Source organism: Schistocerca piceifrons, chromosome 7 (assembly GCF_021461385.2).
Source record: "Schistocerca piceifrons isolate TAMUIC-IGC-003096 chromosome 7, iqSchPice1.1, whole genome shotgun sequence".
Lineage (NCBI taxonomy): Eukaryota > Metazoa > Arthropoda > Insecta > Orthoptera > Acrididae > Schistocerca > Schistocerca piceifrons.
The window spans coordinates 395,487,560-395,500,072 of record NC_060144.1 but is presented as its reverse complement, the minus strand read 5'-3'; positions in this window follow the sequence as shown (position 1 = coordinate 395,500,072).

Below are 12,513 nucleotides of genomic sequence, written 5' to 3'. Positions count from 1 at the left end.
TACTTTTCTACAATAGATTTGACAAGCGGTTATCATCAATTAGAGGTGGCTCCAGAGGATCAGCCTAAAGCTGATTTCTCTACACCTAGAGGCCATTACCAGTAGATTAGAATGCCATTAGGTTTGAAAAACGCTCCGGCTACGTTTCAAAATTTGCTAGACAGTGTGCTGAGGCGTTTGAAACTACTGCAGTGTGTGGTCCTTTTGGTAGAAATTATAGTGTTTTCAAGTGGTATGGAGCTATATAGACAACGATTAAGGGAAACATTTATGAGGTTAAGAGCAGCTCGTCTGACGTTGAGACTGTGGAAGTGTCATTTTGCATTAGAAGAAGTAAAATATTTTGGTCATATTATCAGTAAGGACGCAGCGCGAACAGATCCTAGGTTGGTACAGGCTGTAAGGGATTTTCGGGAACCGAAAACAGTTATGAAAGTGCAGTAATTCATGGCAATTTGCAATTTTTATCGAAAGTTCGTGAAGGGTTTTTGCAGATTTAGCACAGCCATTGACGCGATTGTTACAAAAGGGTGTGAAATGTGAGTGGACAGAAGAGTCTCAGAAAGCGTTTGACAAATTAAATAGAAGTTTTATCATCAAGTCCGATTCCTGTGTTTCCAGATTTTGAAAATGAGTTTATAGTAGCATGCAAGGCATCTAATCAAGTATTAGGGTGTGTTCTTAATCAGGATATTGATGGGAAAGGACATCCTGTAGCCTAAGCATCTAGGCAGTTGAAAGCAGCAGAGAGGAATTAACAGATGAGAAGGAGATGCTTAGGGTAATCTATGGAATCACGCATTCTAAATGTTACTTTTATGGAAAAAGTTTTTGGGTAGTGACAGATCATGCTGCATTGAAGTAGTTGTTGTGGTTGAAGGATCCGTCCACCAGACTCGCTAGATAGGCTGTGAGGCTTATTGAATTCGACTACGAGGTGGTGCACAAGCCTGGGAAGCAGCACAGTACACTAAGTAAGAAGGTGGCAAAAGTAGAAGTCAAAGGAATGGCAAGAATTACAGGACGCTGACAACGATTGTAAATTGTATCGGACACAGCCACAGAATAATATGTACGACAGTCTTCTGCGCAGGGAAACAAAGTTTGGGCCTAGGATAGTAGTGACAGCGAAGTTGAGGGATGTGGTTTTAAAGGAAGCACATGATCATGTGTTATCTGATCATGGAGGGTGTAGAGCGATGAATAGGAGACTGGCGGAGCGGTATTGGTGGAGAGGGAGGAAAGTAGATGTGAATCAGTACATCAAGAATTGTATACCATGTGTGGAGAGAGCAGATTTGAGCCGGAAACAGATACAGCTACAACGATTGCCAGAAGTGACACGTACGTTCTCTAAGCTGGGGTTCGATGTCTTAGGACCCTTCAGGTGAACACCATCGGAGAACAGATTCGTTCTGAGAATAATAGACCGTTTTTCGAAGTATGTGGAGATGGTGGCTATGCCAAATCAACAGGCAGCAATGGTCACAGAAGCGTTAGTAAACAACTGGATTTTGAAGTTTGGTGTACTGGAGACAATAATAACTGACCAAGGGACCAACTTCATGTCGGATTTAATGAAGGAACCGTGTAAATTGTTGAACGTAAAGAAGTTGAAGACGAGTGCACTGCATCCACAGGGCAATGGAAGGAAAGAATGGGTACACTGAACAATTGGGAAGATGCTGAGTTTCATGTGGATTCTTATCATATGAGTGGGATGTGTATTTTAAGCATATTGTAGGCGCGTACAATGCAAAAGTCCATAAAATACCGGTTAGTTTCCCTATGAGGTTGTGTATTGGCGAAAAATGTCATCACCGTTTGATTTAGTGAGGCTACAGAAAGGAAGGACCAGTGAATCTGTACGACAATTCGCAAAGACAATTCGGGATGTTTGTAAATGGGTACAAAAGGAGAATACAAAGGCTTTTGAAAGGCAGGAAGACGCAGTAAAGTGGAAAGGAAGTTTACCGCAGTAGAGAGTGGGGCAATGGGTAATGCTGACCTGCCCCTATACGCAAAAAGGGAAGATGTAGAAGTTCCTCACTAGGTATCAAGGGCCACACCAAGTTGTTCAAACCACATCTTCCATTATCGTTAAGACTCACCAGCCAACTAGAACCACGATAGTAGACATTGGGCGGTTACGGTAACTTTAGTGTTGCGTGCTGTCACAGGAAGGAAAGAGGAAGAAACAGAGAGTGAAGAGATGAGTTAAGAACAGAGAAAACCAAGAAGATAGAGTACAGCATGAACTACCGTATGCTTTGCCATCCAGAGAGTAGTGAAGTATTTGAAGCTTTTTTTTGGTTTTGTGTCATCTATCATTGGGGTTGCATAGAATACGTAGGCATCGTATTATTCTCTGTTGTATGTGTTTTCGAATGTAGTCTGCTGTGGACAGCAGTCCTTTTAGGAAGGAAGAAGGGTGGTGGTTATCTCTAGTCTCAGGTCACTGAAAGATGGATGAATTGGATTTTCTCCACCTATGATAATTTGGTAGTAGTAGCAAGTTGTTTTGAGCAGGATGTATCTGCAGAAGCGAAACGTATAGAGCTCGAGGGGAGTGGAATTTTAATCAATGGAACTAACTGTAACATAATAGGACCAACCTTCCACCTTCCAGCGTCAATTTCAGGAGTCATGCAATTGAAGGTTACGTAGCCACAGCTGTACTGGCCATTAGACACTTTAGAGATTTTGCCAAGTAAGAACCTAATAATGTTAAATCAAACTCTGGAGCCAGGTCCGTTGAGATCCGTAAATAAGTTCATTTTAGAGCAACACGGGTGCATATCAGCTGAACAGCTTGTGCAACATGTCGCTCAGTATAGGGAAAGGCAACGGCAAATAACGATCATTTTGAGCACCTCTGTGCCAAGTGTCATCGTAGCCTTAACCTTATTGTGTGTTGTTTTCTTTCTGATCATGTGGAGAGCCACTTCCAAGAGGGGAACAACGGTAGTCCAATTATCAGTGGATTGGATACCGAGGACCTGAGACGAGTAGGTAAGTAGTTGATCGAGCAGTGGTCGTATAAGAAGGAATTTTTACGTTTTGTTTCATGTTTTGTTTTTAAGGGGCACTAGACCACATTTAAGTTTTCTGATAGTAAGGAAATATGCCATAGGTGCCAATCCCGAACCAGTTGAGAGCTAGTTCGGGGTCGACCAGGGGACCAGGTCTTTCCAAAGAGAGAAATAATGTAGTGGCACCACCGTTTACGATAAGAACGTTAGTTTTGCGCATAATCTGAGCACAAGTTACAATCAGGTACGTCCGTACCTGCAGTGCCTTACACATATGAAGTAGAACAGACGCCACAGGGCTGTCAAATTGCTGAAAGAGTATACATAGTGGTTTTGAATGTTGTTAACCACAGGCAGAAGGGGACCACTGGCCAACCTAGTATGTTATAACTAAGTGACGAGAAGTGGCGCTTATGGAAAAACAGAGGCACACAGCTGCGTATAAATAGGTGCAGGTTTCTAACAAGATCATTAAAGTGGTCAGCTCTCCTGGATGGCGGGGCATGTCACACCACCAGCTACATGCAGCAGCAGATGGGGTACCAGAGTTCCAGTCCATGGTGGATCGCTTGCTCGACCCTCTGTGGCCGACGAGGGGTCCGTAGCCAGCCAGCGGCAGGACACTCCATGGCTCGCTGACGCTGGCAGTCATCCTGACATCCAAGGCTGGTGGCAACCCGAGGCGAGGGCCACAGATTTGGACCAGATTGCGGGCGCTTTTTGTCGCCACAGTCTTACCCATGCCGGAGAGAGGCATGCAGCTGGCCGCCTGTGGCTCACACTGAGTGGCACTGAGTTGGCAGGGATGCCGACCACTGAGTCCACTGCCAGCATCCTGATGATGCTGCAACTCTGCTGCCATAAAAGGCCGACACACAGCAGTACATGCACAGGTCACTTAGGCAGCCATTCTGCAACAATCCATTTCGCAGATAGCAAAGTGGTGCCCTCAGCATTGCGGGACCCAGTGACGCAGGTGAGAGGAAACGGGACACTGTAGCTGGAAACTATAAATCACCTGGAAAGCTGGGGCAAGCCTTAACACAGTGCCTTCTAGCTCTTCCAGGTACATTTGTTGTTGTTGTAACATTCGGTGGCAGAAGATACCACTACAATTACAAAAATTCACATAATTTACCAAATCAGCAAACTTCAAACTATAGCCCCCAAAGCCAAAATATACTTTTACAAGATTCCAAATATTCTTTACAGCAATGAGCATTTGAGAGTAATATTATATAATTCCAACGGTTAGGCCTATAAATAAAATCAAATATCATTTAAAAGGTTTTAACAGTGTGTCGGGCTATTTACATAAACTCACAGTAACACATAATTCAACCTTAACTGAGCACATCCAGTTATACTTAATTCAATTTAAGAGGTGTTTTAAGAAAAGATATATATACAACAACTTTAATAAGAACTTTGAACGTGAAACTTCCTCAAAATACTCTGAGAAAGTTCCTGGTTTAGCAAGCGCTTGGCAACGAGTGATGTAACCTATGACACTCCACAAGAACACTGCCTTGTGTTTCAAATTAATTAATTCTAAAACATACACAAGACTATCATTACCAACACAATAAACACGAGGCAACAGATAGCTGTGAATTAGATTTCGTGATTAGCTGCTTCCCTTTCTACAATAACAGTTTTGCAACATTAGTTGGGACAATTAGAAACTCCTGGTACCAGGTGACATGACAGCGAGCTACAATTTGTCAACACAATTACAATATATTTGGTTGCAGTACCAGCACTACCGTACTTAATAAAACAATCCCATTAAAGCTTAGGGACCTCAGGCTTGATTATCTCCATAAGGGGCATCCGCCAAACGGAAATCACACCAAACCTGTACAGTTTCACGATGGGAAAATTTATTGTACATAATTTCGTACGAACCTATTAGCTCTCTCACCAAAAGATCTACGCAATAAATAGCAGGCGTATAATTAGACGGAAGGTTTACCATGAGAACCTGAACCTTGTCAAACAAATCAAGTGATTTAAATAGCGAGATACTCTCAGAGGTTTACTCACAAGGGAACCTCCCCATAGCAACCCTCTCAGATTTAGTTATAAGTTGGCACAGTGGATAGGCCTTGAAAAACTGAACACAGTTCAATCGAGAAAACAGGAAGAAGTTGTGTGGAACTATGAAAAAAATAAGCAAAATATACAAACTTAGTTGCGCAAGATAGGCAACATCAAGGTTGGTCTCACTTCAGAAGCGCCGTGGTCCCTTCGTTAGCGTGAGCAGCTGCGGATCGTGAGGTCCTTGGTTCAAATCTTCCCTTGAGTGAAAAGTTTACTTTCTTTATTTTCGCAAAGTTATGATCTGTCCGTTTGTTAATTGACGTCTCTGATCATTGTAATAAGTTTAGTGTCTGTGCTTTGCGACCGCACCGCAAAACCGAGCGATTAGTAGACGAAAGAACGTGCCTCTCCAATGGGAACCGAAAACATTTGATCGCAGGGTCGTAGGTAAACCGATTACTCCACAGGAAAATACGTCTGATATATTCTATACGACACTGGTGACGGCATGTGCGTCACATGACAGGAATATGTTGTCGACGCACCTAACTTGTACACTTGGCGAATGGGTAGAAAGATTCTTCTACCTTGGCCGATTTAGGTTTTCTTGTGGATGTGATAATCACTCCCAAAAAAGTAATCGCATCGGACGGACGGACAGGCAGATAATAATTGTCTGAAAATAAAAAATTAGCCTTTTTCACTCGAGGGAAGAATTGAACCAAGGACCTTCCGTTCCACAGCAGCTCACGCTAACCACGGGACCACGGTGCTCCTGCGCTCACACTCTCCTTGATGTTGCATATCTTACACATGGACTACACAGTTTGTATATTTTGCTTTTTTTTCATAGTTCCACACAACTTCTTCCTGTGTTCTCGATTGATCTGTGTTCAGTTTTTCAATGCCTATCCACTGTGCCAACTTATAACTAAATCTGAGAGGGTTGCTATGGGGAGGTTCTCTTGTCAGTTAACTATCACTAGCCAAGTCATCACATCCTCCAAGACACTCAGTGGTATAATTAGTCGTAATAGAAGTCACAACTGCTGCTCTGTGTGTAAGCTCTCCAACTACAAGGCTATCACGCCCACTCACAGTTCTGACAGCTGGTTCCAATAGGAGGCTCTACCTAACAGCATTTCATAGATTTCGATTTATTTACTGGTGCGTTGGGTTCATAGACTGCAATAATGAATTACCACAACGACCATGTGTGGACGGATATAAATCTTCGACATGTTACAAAAGACAAACTGGAACGTATTGACACTGATGTGGTGTATGCAGAACGGGACACCACTTAATGTTCTCCACTACGTACAACATTTGTTGTTGTTGTTGATGATAATATATATATATAGAGCTGCCAACACCGAGATCATCAACGCCCGTACTCAACTAACAGAATACAAGTGTGGTTATTACTTGTTAGAAGCACGCAACAAAATGTAATTTAGAAAATCTAATCCTCAGCCATCCTGGGACTCTTTCACTCGTACTGTTACACAAAATAGCAAAACACGTATGCATGAAGGCAGTGCATGAGTAAAATATTCATAGATTACAACAACATAACATCTAAAATAGTGAAGCAAGGAACTGAGTCCGTCCGATCAATTTTGGATAGTAAAAGATGAAGCATCCACACTATAAACATTAAAATCTTCTGCCTAAGACACAACTGCGAAAACCAGACATCGCTCAGAATCTTAAAACCGGAACTACATTCGATTCGTCGTCACTTAAAATAGAGGGAAATTCAGATGGTAAGTGGGTTGCAGCCCTCATGTCATGGTATAAACTGCATCCAGTTAAATTGTGGCGTACAGAAATCTGTATACCATAAGCACTGCGAACAGGTGGGTCTTCCCACCGAAGTAGCATTCTATGTGCCACAGGAAAGTGTTCTCTCCAGAGGCACGTTAAAAGTACTTGCTGCAACGCAGTCGCTGGAACAAGAAACATGCTGGGCGCGCTCTGTTACGATACAATGTCTGACCTTTAGATGAAGAATGCTTAGCAGAACTATCTTCTCGCGTTCGCTTTGAAGGATAGGTGTCTGTACTATCCAAAGACCAGCCAAACCGTCGGGAGCAAGTATGTGAGGAATACTGGATGCCACAGTGATCCCACGAGCAGCTAGGAAAACAGACAATCTGTCAAAATATGCCCCACTTCCCTACATAAGTCTTTTACAGATGAGGAGCGGTAGGCTCCCCAGAGACTGTCCGTTAAAAACCCCTCCGCTTCAACAGCCACACACCTCATTGGCGCGAAAGCACACCTTGAGGGGTCTTTAGACAGATTTGTACCGTCCTCGCGAGCAAGGGCGCAAAGCCAAGATCCCAGGCCCTGGTGGTACACGACGTTCCACCGCCACATCACAAAGTGGTCGTTGACGCCTGTACAGAGGTTATGGTCACGTAGGATTGCAGCGCTTACCAGTCTCCAGCTTAGGAACCAGGGTTTTCCAAACTCGTAAACAGCAACGGAATTCTGAGCCATTGGGGCAAAGAGGAGCTGTTAATGTTGTTGTAGTCTTCAGTGCAAAGACTGGTTTATAACAACTCACGATAAACTCGAATACTATGCAAGCCTCTTCATTTCCAAGTAACTATTGCAACCTTCATCCTTCTTAATCTGGTTACTGTATTCATCTCTTGGTCTCCATCTACGGTTTTTACCACGACGTCCCAGTCTCTTCCCCAGTTCTAAAACCATGATCCCTAGACGCCTGAGAATGAGTCCTATCAAGTGATTCCTTCTTTTAGTCAATTAATGCCATAAATTTCTTGTCTATCCAGGTCAATTCAGTACCTTCTCATTAGTTAGGTGATCTATCCATCAAATCTCCTGCATTCTGTCCATTACATTTGAAAAAATTCTATTCTCTTCTTGCCTAAATTGTTTATCGCACATGTCTGATTTCTATACATGGCTACATTCCACGCAAATACTTCCAGAAAACACTTCCTAATACTTAAGTCTATATTCGGTGTTAATAGATTTCTCTTCTTCAGAAACGCTTTTCTTGCCGTTCCAGACTACATTTTACATCCTCCCTATTTCGGTCATCATCAGTTATTATGCTGCCCAAGTAAGTGTCGAGTTTCCTAATCTTATTACGTCAGTATCACTTGATTTAACTTGACTACAATCAATTACAATTCTTTTCGTTTTGTTGATGACGATTTTATATTCACCGTTCAACGCACTGTCCGTTCCGTTCAACTACTCTTCCAAGTCCCTTGCTGTCTCAGGCAGAATTACAGTGCCGTCGGCAATTGTAATAGTACCAGGGTCGGTCAATAAGTAATACCTAACACTTTCTTTTTCAGAACACATTTATTGTTAAGAATCAGAATTTGGTGACAATATGCATCATCATGTCTTTTCCACGTCCTATTTTTCTACGTAGTTTCCATCAAGATTTTTGACCGTGCGCCATCGTTATCGAAGAACATGTATTTCCTGCTGGTAAATGCTCTGATCCTGCACGTGTAGGCTCTGTTTTCACTGCATGACTGACAATCTCGTCATCTTCAATGTATGTTCCCCGTAGACAATCTCTAAGCGGTCGGCACGAATCATGGCATCCGCACGATTCAGCATGTCTACATGTAAGATGTCAACCGCCCCTCACTTGTTAATAACAATTTATCTTTGCCTCATGCAGGTTGCAATAGGTACTATTGATAGTCGAGCGCCCAGTGCGCCAGAGAGTAGTCTGTGTTGGGACTTCGAGAAAGTAAGGCGTTGGCTGCTAAGGGACCAGGGCGGATCTCGGTAGGACGGCCGACCGCGTTTACAGTTGTTTAACGACCGTGTGTGTCACCCCAAGCCGTGGGCCCGACCTCCAGCAAATACGTAAATGGTGTTAATTGAATGAACTGTTTGATGTGTTTAAGTGTTCATTGGTGCACCGTGACTACGCGACACCCGCGCCGGAGACCAATGATTTGGGTTGCAGTCACGATTGTGTATGCAATGTCAGATGAGGAATTTTGGCGTGTGACAACATTAATAGGCGACCTGTAATGAGATAACCGTTATTACTTTGTCAGACGAATGGATTAACTGCTTCATTCGTGCTGTTTAGGCAGAAGATATAAAACGTTAACAACAAAGTACCGTTGTTGTTGTCGTTGTTGTGGTCTTCAGTCCTGAGATTGGTTTGATGCAACTCTCCATGCTACTCTATCCTGTACAAGCCTCTTCATCTCCCAGTACCTACCGAAACCTACATCCTTCTGAATCTGCTTAGTGTATTCATCTCTTGGTCTCCCTCTACGATTTTTACCCTCCAATACTAAATTGGTGATCCCTTGCCTCAGAACATGTCCTACAAACCGATCCCTTCTTCTAGTCAAGTTATGCCACAAACTTCTCTTCTCCCCAATCCTATTCAATACTTCCTCATTAGTTATGTGATCTACCCATCTAATCTTCAGCATTCTTCTGTAGCACCACATTTCAAAAGCTTCTATTCTCTTCTTTTCCAAACTATTTATCGTCCATGTTTCACTTCCATACATGGCTACACTCCATACCAATACTTTCAGAAATGACTTCCTGACACTTAATCTATACTCGATGTTAACAAATCTCTCTTTTTGAAACGCTTTCCTTGCCATTGCCAGTCTACATATTATTTCCGCTCTACTTCGACCATCATCAGTTATTTTGCTCCCCAAATAGCAAAACTCTATACTACTTCAAGTGTCTCATTTCCTAATCTAATTCCCTCAGCATCACCCGACTTAATTCGACTACATTCCATTATCCTCGTTTGGCTTTTGTTGATGTTCATCTTATATCCTCCTTTCAAGACATTGTCCATTCCGTTCAACTGCTCTTCCAAGTCCTTTGCTGTCTCTGACAGAATTACAATGTCATCGGCGAACCTCAACGTTTTTATTTCTTCTCCATGGATTTTAATACCTACCACGAATTTTTCTTTTGTTTCCTTCACTGCTTGCTCAATATAAAAATTGAATAACGTCGGGAATAGGCTACAACCCTGTCTCACTCCCTTCCCAACCACTGCTTCCCTTTCATGCCCCTCGATTCTTATAACTGCCATCTGGCTCCTGTACAAATTGTAAATAGCCTTTCGCTCCCTGTATTCTACCCCTGCCACCTTTAGAATTTGAAAGAGAGTATTCCAGTCAACATTGTCAAAATCTTTCTCTAAGTCTACGAATGCTAGAAACGTAAGTTTGCCCTTCCTTAATCTAGCTTCTAAGATGAGTCGAAGGGTCAGTATCGCCTCACGTGTTCCAACATTGCTACGGAATCCAAACTGATCTTTCGCGAAGTCGGCTTCTACTAGTTTTTCCATCCTTCTGTAAAGAATTCGCGTCAGTATTTTGCAGCTGGGACTTATTAAACTGATAGTTCGGTAATTTTCACATTTGTCAACACCTGCTTTCTTTGGGATTGGAATTATTATATTCTTCTTGTAGTCTGAGGGTATTTCGCCTGTTTCATACATCTTGCTCACCAGATGGTAGAGTTTTGTCAGCACTGGCTCTCCCAAGGCCGTCAGTAGTTCCAATGGAATGTTGTCTACTCCGGGGGCCTTGTTTCGACTCAGGTCTTTCAGTACTCTGTCAAACTCTTCACGCAGTATCGTATCTCCCATTTCATCTTCATCTACATCCTCATCCATTTCCATAATACTGTCCTCAAGTGCATCGCCCTTGTATAGACCTTCTATATACTCCTTCCACCTTTCTGCTTTCCCTTCTTTGCTTAGAACTGGGTTTCCATCTGAGCTCTTGATGTTCATGCAAGTGTTTCTCTTATCTCCAAAGGTCTCTTTAATTTTCCTGTAGGCAGTATCTACCTTACCCCTAGTGAAATAAGCCACTACATCCTTACTTTTGTCTTCTAGCCATCCCTGTTTAGCTATTCTGCACTTCCTGTCGATCTCATTTTTGAGACGTTTGTATTCCTTTCTGCCTGCTTCATTTACTGCATTTTTATATTTTATCCTTTCATCAGTTAAAGTCATATTTCTTCTGTTACCCAAGGATCTCGATTCGCCCTTCTCTTTTTACCTACTTGGTCCTCTGCTGCCTTCACTACTTCATCCCTCAAAGCTACCCACTCTTCTTCTACTGTATTTCTTTCCCCCATTCTTGTAAATTGTTCCCTTATGCTGTCCCTGAAACTCTGTACAACCTCACGTTCTTTCAGTTTATCCAGGTCCCATCTCCTCACATTCCCACCTTTTTGCAGTTTCTTCAGTTTTAAGCTACAGGTCGTTACCAATAGATTGTGGTCAGAGTCCACATCTGCCCCTGGAAATGTCTTACAGTTTAAAACCTGGTTCCTAAAATTCTGTCTACCCATTAGATAATCTATCTGAAACCTGTCAGTATCTCCAGCTTTCATCCATGAATACAGCCTTCTTTTATGATTCTTGAACCAAGTGTTAGCTATGATTAAGTAGTGCTCTGTGCAAAATTCTACCAGGCGGCTTCCTCTTTCATTTCTTAGCCCCAATCCATATTCACCTACTACGTTTCCTTCTCTCCCTTTTCCTACTACCGTATTCCAGTCACCCATGACTATTAAATTTTCGTCACCCCTCACTCTCTGAATAATTTCTTTTATTTCATCATACATTTCTTCAATTTCTTCGTCATCTGCAGAGCTAGTTGGCACATAACCTTGTACTACTGTAGTAGGCGTGGGCTTCGTATCTATCTTGGCCACAAAAATGCGTACACTATGCTGTTTGTAGTAGCTTATCCGCATTCCTATTTTCCTATTCGTTATGAAACCTACTCCTGCATTACCCCTATTTGATTTTGTGTTTATAACCTTGTAGTCACCTGACCAGAAGTCTTGTTCCTCCTGCCACCGAACTTCACTAACTCCCACCATATCTAACTTTAACCTATTCATTTCCCTTTTTAAATTTTCTAACCCACCTGCCCGATTAAGGGATCTGACATTCCACGCTCCGATCCGTAGAACGCTAGTTTTCTTTCTCCTGATAACGACATCCTCTTGAGTAGTTCCCGCCCGGAGATCCGAAGGGGGGACTATTTTACCTCCGGAATATTTTACCCAAGAGGATCCCATCATCATTTATCCATACAGTAAAGCTGCATGCTCTCGGGAAAAATTACGGCCGCAGTTTCCCCTTGCATTCATCCGTTCGCAGCACCAGCACAGCAAGGCCGCTTTGGTTGGTGTTACAAGGCCAGATCAGTCAATCATCCAGACTGTTGCCCTTGCAACTACTGAAAAGGCCTTCTTCAGGAATCACACGTTTGTCTGGCCTCTCAACAGATACCCCTCCGTTGTGGTTGCACCTACTGTACGGCTATCGGTATCGCTGAGGCACGCAAGCCTCCCCACCAACGGCAAGGTCCATGGTTCATGTGGGGGGGGGGGGGGAGTACCGGGTGATGAAAAAGGC